This window comes from Neofelis nebulosa, chromosome 1 (assembly GCF_028018385.1).
Source record: "Neofelis nebulosa isolate mNeoNeb1 chromosome 1, mNeoNeb1.pri, whole genome shotgun sequence".
In the NCBI taxonomy this organism is placed as follows: Eukaryota; Metazoa; Chordata; class Mammalia; order Carnivora; family Felidae; genus Neofelis; species Neofelis nebulosa.
The window spans coordinates 64063570-64070835 of NC_080782.1; the positions used below are offsets into that span (position 1 = coordinate 64063570).

Below are 7266 nucleotides of genomic sequence, written 5' to 3' on the forward strand. Positions count from 1 at the left end.
CATCAAATATTTGTTTCCCACAGTTACGGAGGTTGACACATCCAACATCAGGGTGCCAGTGTGGTTGGGGTCTGATACAAGTTCTTGACCAACCCCCAACCCCCAACCCCCACCCTCCGCCACCGTTTGCCGTCTTTTTGCTGTGTCCTAGGGTGGAGAACAGAGAGAAAGAGCAAGCTCTCTTCCTCTTCCTATAAGGACACTGATCCTATCATGAGTAATCACCATCTGACCCCACCTCTTAATACCATTCCTTTGTAAGTAAGTAAGAGTAAGGGTTTCAACACAGGCATTGAGGTGGGGTGGGGGTGGGGAGCGGATATAAACAAGCAAGCCATAGCAGAAGAGAAGAGACGACCACCAGCAAGATGGCAGAAGATCGTGAGCTTTGAGGCCACCTTCCTTCCTTTGACCCACCCCCCAAAGTCCTAAAATCTACTCAGCTAACTTAATTGCTTGTTGTAAATTGAAGTTTTGTGAAAACCCATAATGAGGCTCCGTTTCCAGCCCAGGTGAAATAGGCATCTGGCCGGCAGGCAGAAGCTGGAGCCCTGAGGACCATGAGGGTGTGGCCACAGAGAGCTCTCAGAAATGAATGCAGACGGTTGTTGGCTTTCAAGACAGTTTCACTGGGTTGCTCCAGCCCCAGTGCACAGGCTGTGCACAGAACCAGGGCATCCAGCTTCAACTCCAAGGGCAAATGGGGCTGAAATCCCCCAGAGAAGCTGCCTTTTCTTAATATGCTTGTGGTCCAGCCCTTAGCAGGGTTTGGACAGATGGGGGAAACTGGAATGTTTGGGCCTTTTGCCTCTGGCCTCCATCGGGCTCGACTATTTACCCCAGGATACCATACAAGCATGATCATTTCCTACGTGGGCTGTGACGTGAAAGCATTTGGGGGGTCTTGCTCTCAAGCTGCTCCGCCCAGTTCAGTAGAAATGTCTCGTGTCTCGTGACATTTCGTACAAACGTGTCTCGTACAAACTGAGATGTGCTGTAAGCGTAAAATACATACCAGATTTTGAAAACTCAGAACGAGAGCAATAAGTCGCCAATAATTGGCTTTATGTTAATTACATGCTGAAACGCCAGTATTTTGAATGTGTATTACCTAGGCTGCTGAAATTACTTGCCTTACCTTGTTACTTTTCCAATGCGGCTGCTAGAAAATTTAAAATCACCCATGTGGCTCCCGCTACATGTAGGGGCAGTGCTGCGCCAGAAAGAAAGTTAACATTTTGCAGACGCCATAGGTGATTGTGTCCATCTGCAAAGGTAGCGTATTTGCGTACATGTGTATATGGGTAGATGTGGGTACGTGTGTGTGTTTGTGTGTGTGTACATGGGTGAGAGTGAGTGTAGATGTGTGTGCATGTAGGTATATCTGTGTGTGTGACTGAGTATATATATATGTATATATATATGTGCGTGCATATGTGTATGTGTGTGAATGTGTGTGTGTGTGTGTGTGTATGAGAGTGAGTGGCTATGTGTATGAATATGTGCGTATCTACGTGCGACAGAGCAAGTGCGTTCGTGTGGGCACATGTGTGTCCGTGGATATGTGTATCCGTGTGTGTGTTTGGGGGGCCTGAGCCATTGGAGGGGGGGCGGAGGAGGCCCAGTGGTACGTCAGGACACCGTGATTCAGAGGCAGTGAGAGGCAGCCTGACCTGATGAGACAGTTTGGAATGGCACGTAGGAGCAGAGTGAAGGGGGCCCCGGGGGTCTCACAAATCACCAAGCTCGAGAAGCAGCGCCATGGAACTGAGGGAGGAGCCAGCCAACCGCGGCATGGCTGGCACATGGATTTAGGCACAGGCTAGCCCGGTGGTTACGAGGATGGGCTTTGGAGCCGGATTGTTCGATTCTAGCTTCTCCGTGAACTACCTGTGTGGCCTTGGGCAAATTACTTAACTTTGCTGTGTCTCAGTGTATTCATCCATAACGGGGACATCTATTTGTCATTGGTGACTATATCATTGGGTCATGGTGAGGTGGTAACGCGCTCGTACGTGTCAAGTGCTTCAAACAGGGTCTGTTGGGTCCTGCTTGGTCACAGAATCCTCTATTATTTTTGCCAGGAGAATATGGTCTTATGACTGAATTGGCCCGGGTCTTGTGCCCGGCTCAGGTGCACAGGCAGCTGGGTCTGTCACCCCCAAGAAAGGGGAGAGGCAGGGAAGTGTGCAGCTGATATAAACAGCAGCTGTCCCATCTACTCCACCCTCTGGCTCTGTGACCTTGGGCAAGTGACTCGATGAATCAGAAGCCCAACTTCCACATCTGTAAAAGCTTCCTGGAGAAATTGTAAGGATTACACAACCTGTGCCCCACGGAAGGTGACGAGCAAATAACTTAATGACCATGTTGCTGTCGTTGGCAGTAAGGGGCTGACTTTCGGTTTGGGCTAGACAATGGCCCCAACTTGGAGGCTGTCCCTTCTGGAGATCAGATCCCACCTCAAACTCTCAACTCAGTGGCAGCAGAAAGGTCAGCTGGGACTTTGGGGCTGAGACCTGGTCAGTGGGCACTGGCCTGTGTCTGTTTAATAAATATCCCCTAGCCTCCTGGAAGGCTTCCTTCCCTTGCTGCGAAGTTTTGGTTCAACCTGTTCTCCTTTTGTAGTTGGGGTTTTGTAAGAGGCCAAGTTCCAGGCTGGGGCAGGATAAACAAGATTGCATGGCTAATGATTGGTGAGCTGGCCCGGAATGCAATTTACTGCAGGTTGCAGTGGAGGGGAGTCGGTCACCCCCTGGGCAGTTTACAGGGAGGTTGTTAAAACAGGAAGGAGGGTCCAGACTGCAGGATGGCTGCTCCGCGTTTTTCTCTACCCTTTTTTTTTTAGGAGTGGAGACACCTGCTTCCGATGGGGAATTCTCTGCCTCAATCTGAGTTACGAAGAAATAAACACCGTGTGACCAAAGCCTTACATTTATCTTGCATTTTGCAGCTTGCAAAAGATACTCAGTTCTACCACCACTCCAGTGTTGCAGGTGGGGCAGTTGGAGCTCGGAGAGGGGACGTGACTTGCACAAGGACACACAGCCAGGAAATAGCAGGGCCAGGATTCTAAAATTTTCCACAAAGCAAGTGAGGCAAAAATAGTGTTTGTGCTCAATCTTCTGGAGCCGAAGCTGACCCTTCCCTCTGGGTGGGGACACTTGAACTGAATACAATCTTGGAGGGAATGGGATGGTCCCCCATTCTAATGGGATGTCACGATGATGGGGAGAGACATTTTGCTTTTTTCCTAGCTCGGAATTTTAGAAGTCTGTTTTCTCCACCTCATACTTTTCTTCTCTGCTCAGATATAGCCCGTCTCTCCAACCCAACTCTGGCCATCTGCCCCGTGTCTGAAGGGACTGCACGGTGCAAAGGCCGAAGGAAGAGATCCAAGTTCCGTTCCTGCTGCCTGAACTCAGGCAAATCGCTAACTCTCTCTGGACCTCAGTTTGCTTATCTGAAAAAGGGGTAGGTAAAGTCTAGATGAGCTCTGGGAGCCCGCCCACGCTTCTAAAGCTTCCATTCTGGCCCTCTGCCTGCAGCTCCGCCACAGAAGAACTGGGGCCCAGGGCAACGTCTGGCCCTATCCTGGCACCTCGGTGCTTTGTCCTGCTGGGGACATCTGCAAGTCTCCCCAGGCCTCCGTGGATGGCCCCAGCTGCCCTCTCTGGTGAGCTCAGCACAGCATTCGTGGGAACTGATGGTGGAGATAAAGACAGACATGCCGAAATGAGGCTCTCTCTCTCTGTCTCTGTCTCTGTCTCTGCCCCATGCAGCCTTCCTCCCTCAAGGCAGCTGCAGACTGGCCTGGGGGAGGACTGGTTGCCATTCCAGAAGGAGCAAAAACTCGGGGTGGACGGGTTCCATTAGCTCATTCTTCTAATTGTTCTGGCTGGTTATTGTTTCTCCTGATTTATTTCCAATTAGCGCTAGGGAGCTCAGCTTGGGGTTGATTCTGCCAGTTTCCCGGAGCCAGTTCTCAGCTATTTCTGGCTTGGCCAGACCCAAAGCCTTCCTGCTTCCATGCTAGCTGCCATTCGGGGAGGGCCTTCTGGGCACTTACACCATGCTGCCTGCCACCCTCCCGACAGCACTTGTGAAGCTGGTCTCGTCATCGCCATTTCACAAAAGCGGAAACTGAGGCGAAGGGACTTGCCCAGGTTCCCGCTGGCGGTGAGCGGGCGGTGAAGGCGAATGCTGTCTTACAGACCGTCAAAGACAGGCGTGTTTCAGTAAAATTGGTTGCCACGGTCTGCTTTTATTGCGCCCGGCGCACTGCCTTGCCATCGCATTACTTGCACTACTTAGAAACAATTAATCCACAAATAAACCCCAGGCCTTGTCTTCCAATCGGAAACCCAGATTCTGGGACTTTTCGGGCCGTTTCTGAGCTAGCCGGGAAATCTCCTGGTCATATTAGGAATAAGCGAAGCCATTTGGGTTTTAATAACATGGTGAGAAAATGGTGTGACTTTAAAGTCTTTATTAGCCCTGGAATGCATTTTCCAAAGCAGGAATTAGCTGACACAGGCAGAGTGTCAGCTGGAAAAACAAGGTCTGGGTTAGGTGGCCCAGAAAAAACCCTGCTTTGGTGCCCAGAGCCTCCCACTGATTTCAATTGCTGGTTAGCACAGGCCAGCAGAATAATTGTCCCATCGGTGAACGTGCCATTAGAAATGACCCCACACAGCTAATGGGGGTTTAATACTGGCTTGCTTGGTCCTTGGTATGGGTCCTGTTCTCATTTTTAGTAAGAAAATTACCTGTCTGTCATTTCTTTTAAACTTGTACAGTAATAATTAGCCAGGCCCCAAAGAGAAGCTGGTTCCCCTTAACCTTGGCCGGATGAAGGCTCAGTGACCCATTAAAGTCTGTGAAGTCATTTGACTCTGGCTGGCTAGGGAGGCAATGTGGCAGATATTTGACAGAAAATGGTTATAATACCTCACATTTGTTCCTCCTTTTACACTCTTCAGAGCTCAGGGTAACCTTGGGGTCACGAGCAAGGATTCTCACGAAGGGGTCGGCCAACCATGGCCTGCCAGCCAATCTGACCCACCTCATACTTTTGCAAATAAAGTGTTATTGGAACACCTCTGTGCCCATTCATTTACATTGTCTGTGGCTGCCTTTGCACTCTCACACTACGATCGAATAGTTGCATCAGAGACTGGATGGCCTGCAAAGCCTAAACTATTCACTCTCTGACCCTGGACCAAAAGGGTTTGCTGACCTCTGCTCTAATTCACAAAAGCCAAGTTCGAATCCCGGCTCAACCACTCACCGGCTGTGTGATCTTGGGCACATCACTTTATCTCCACTCTCTGCTTCAGTTTCTCCATCTGTTAATGACAGGTAATGACAGTACCTATGTGGTGGGTGCTAGCTAGCAGCCCTCACTGACTCCTTCAACTTGGGCATGACCATGGGACCGGCCTTCAGCAACTCAGTGTAAGTGCAAGCGGTGTGCATCACTTCTAGACAGAAGCGTTTGGAGCCGGCATCGGCTTCCCCTGCTCCCTTTCTCTGTCACGTTGTCCAAGGAGGCCGTGTGACCGGATGCTGCACCTACGAGCCGGTCAATTCGTTTCTTGAAAGATTAAAATGGTGACAGATCCTCTCTACCCACAAATGATGTTTAGCACGAGTGAGAAATCAGTCTTTGGTGTTTAAGCCACTGAAGATTTGAACATCGTTTGTTACTTCAACAACACCTAGCGTATGGTCTCCGGCCCATTTCACAGTGTTTTGAATAAATTAGAGGAATTAGAGGCGCCTGGGTGGCTCAGTCGGTTAAGCATCCGACTTCGACTCAGGTCATGATCTCGCGGTCCGGGAGTTCGAGCCCCACATCGGGCTCTCTGCTGTCAGCGCAGAGCCTGGAGCCTGCTTCGGATTCTGAGTCTTCCTCTCTTTCTGCCCCTCCCCCACTCACGCTCTGTCTCTCAAAAAATGAATAAATATTACAAAAATAAAAATAAAAAAATAAAACTAGATGAATTAGGTGTGTAGGATCTGTAGAATAGCGGCCGCCGTAGAGTTAAGTCTTCAATGAATGCTAGCCGAAATCACTAATATCATGATGTCAATCATTATTAATGAAAACGTCTACTATTTTTTCACAAACGAGCTCATTTTCGAGCTCTCAATGACTATGAGGTAGTGACTATTATCTTCATTTATTTGTTCAGTAAGCATTCATGGGCACCTGTTTTATGTTCGGTAATATGCTAGACTCTAGGATATAGAAATAAATCAGAGAAGCTTTTGGCTCATAGAGGGAAGATCTGTCTCACTCAGACTCTAGAGTGGAAGTGATATTATAGGAAGACGTCACAGCTGAATCTTGGAAGATAAGTGGGGGTTCACCAGATGGAGAAGGGAAGGAAAGGCATTCCAGGCAAAGGGAACCAGCATATGCAATGACACAGAAGCTGAAATTATATGCTCTTTTGGGGAAACATTGGGTGGATTCGTGTGTTAGACAGACAACACTTTGATTAGGAATATAGCAGACAATGTTGCTTGGCCACTCAGTAGATATCTGCAATTCATTCTCCCTCACCAGCTATACCACCCAGAGAGAAGCAAGATCTACGCTTTCCCAGACTTCACCTTGCTAGAGATGGTCACGTGACACTGTTTCATCCAAAACAATGTCAAGAGAAGTTTCCTGGGGGAGCTTCAGATTAAAGCAAAGAAGCCAATGAAGAGATCTCCTCACTGTTATGTGTGAGTGCAATGCCTGGAGCCGTGGCAGCCATATTGTGACAATAAGAGGAAGGACCGGAGACCTGGGGAGACGTGAAACCAATATCTGGACTCCAAAAGCAGTGTTGCAAAAGCAACGCTGGAAGCAGGTACCCTCAGACTTCCTGACAAGTGAACAATATATGTCTTTGTGATTTAAGCGAATGTTCGCCTGTTGTTTGAAGCCCAAGGAGAATTCTGAGAAATGACGCTGGAGAGGTTAGCAGGGCCCAGATTAGGCAGGGTCCCTAAAGGCAGTGGGGTTTTGTGCAGGGAAAGTTTTGCATAGGGAAAGGAAATTCAGGCTTACCGAGGGTAAGTCACTGCTCAAGATCCCACTGCTAATAGGTGTCAGAGGCTGGGATTTGCCCAAAGATCTTACAAACTGTTGACCAAGCCTCTTTCCCACTGCTGTGTAGGGCATTTTGCCTCATTTTGCTTTCAATTTGCTCGTGGCTTGTTTTGGCCCGTGGGTTATTTCTAACCACATGCTGGATGAGTGGAGATTTT

The 7266-nt window shown here is 49.0% G+C and overlaps 1 long non-coding RNA gene across 2 annotated transcripts; it reads left to right on the forward strand.

Moving 5' to 3' along the window:
• Positions 1-2223: 2223 nt before the first annotated feature.
• LOC131508598 (uncharacterized) lies at positions 2224-5099 on the forward strand. 2 transcript variants are annotated; one of them, XR_009260064.1, is made up of 3 exons: positions 2225-2493; positions 2849-2996; positions 3312-5099. It is a non-coding gene; the product is annotated as an uncharacterized LOC131508598 (long non-coding RNA). The 2 variants fall into 2 exon arrangements; XR_009260063.1 differs by having other exon boundaries at positions 2224-2493; positions 2849-5099.
• Positions 5100-7266: the final 2167 nt, after the last annotated feature.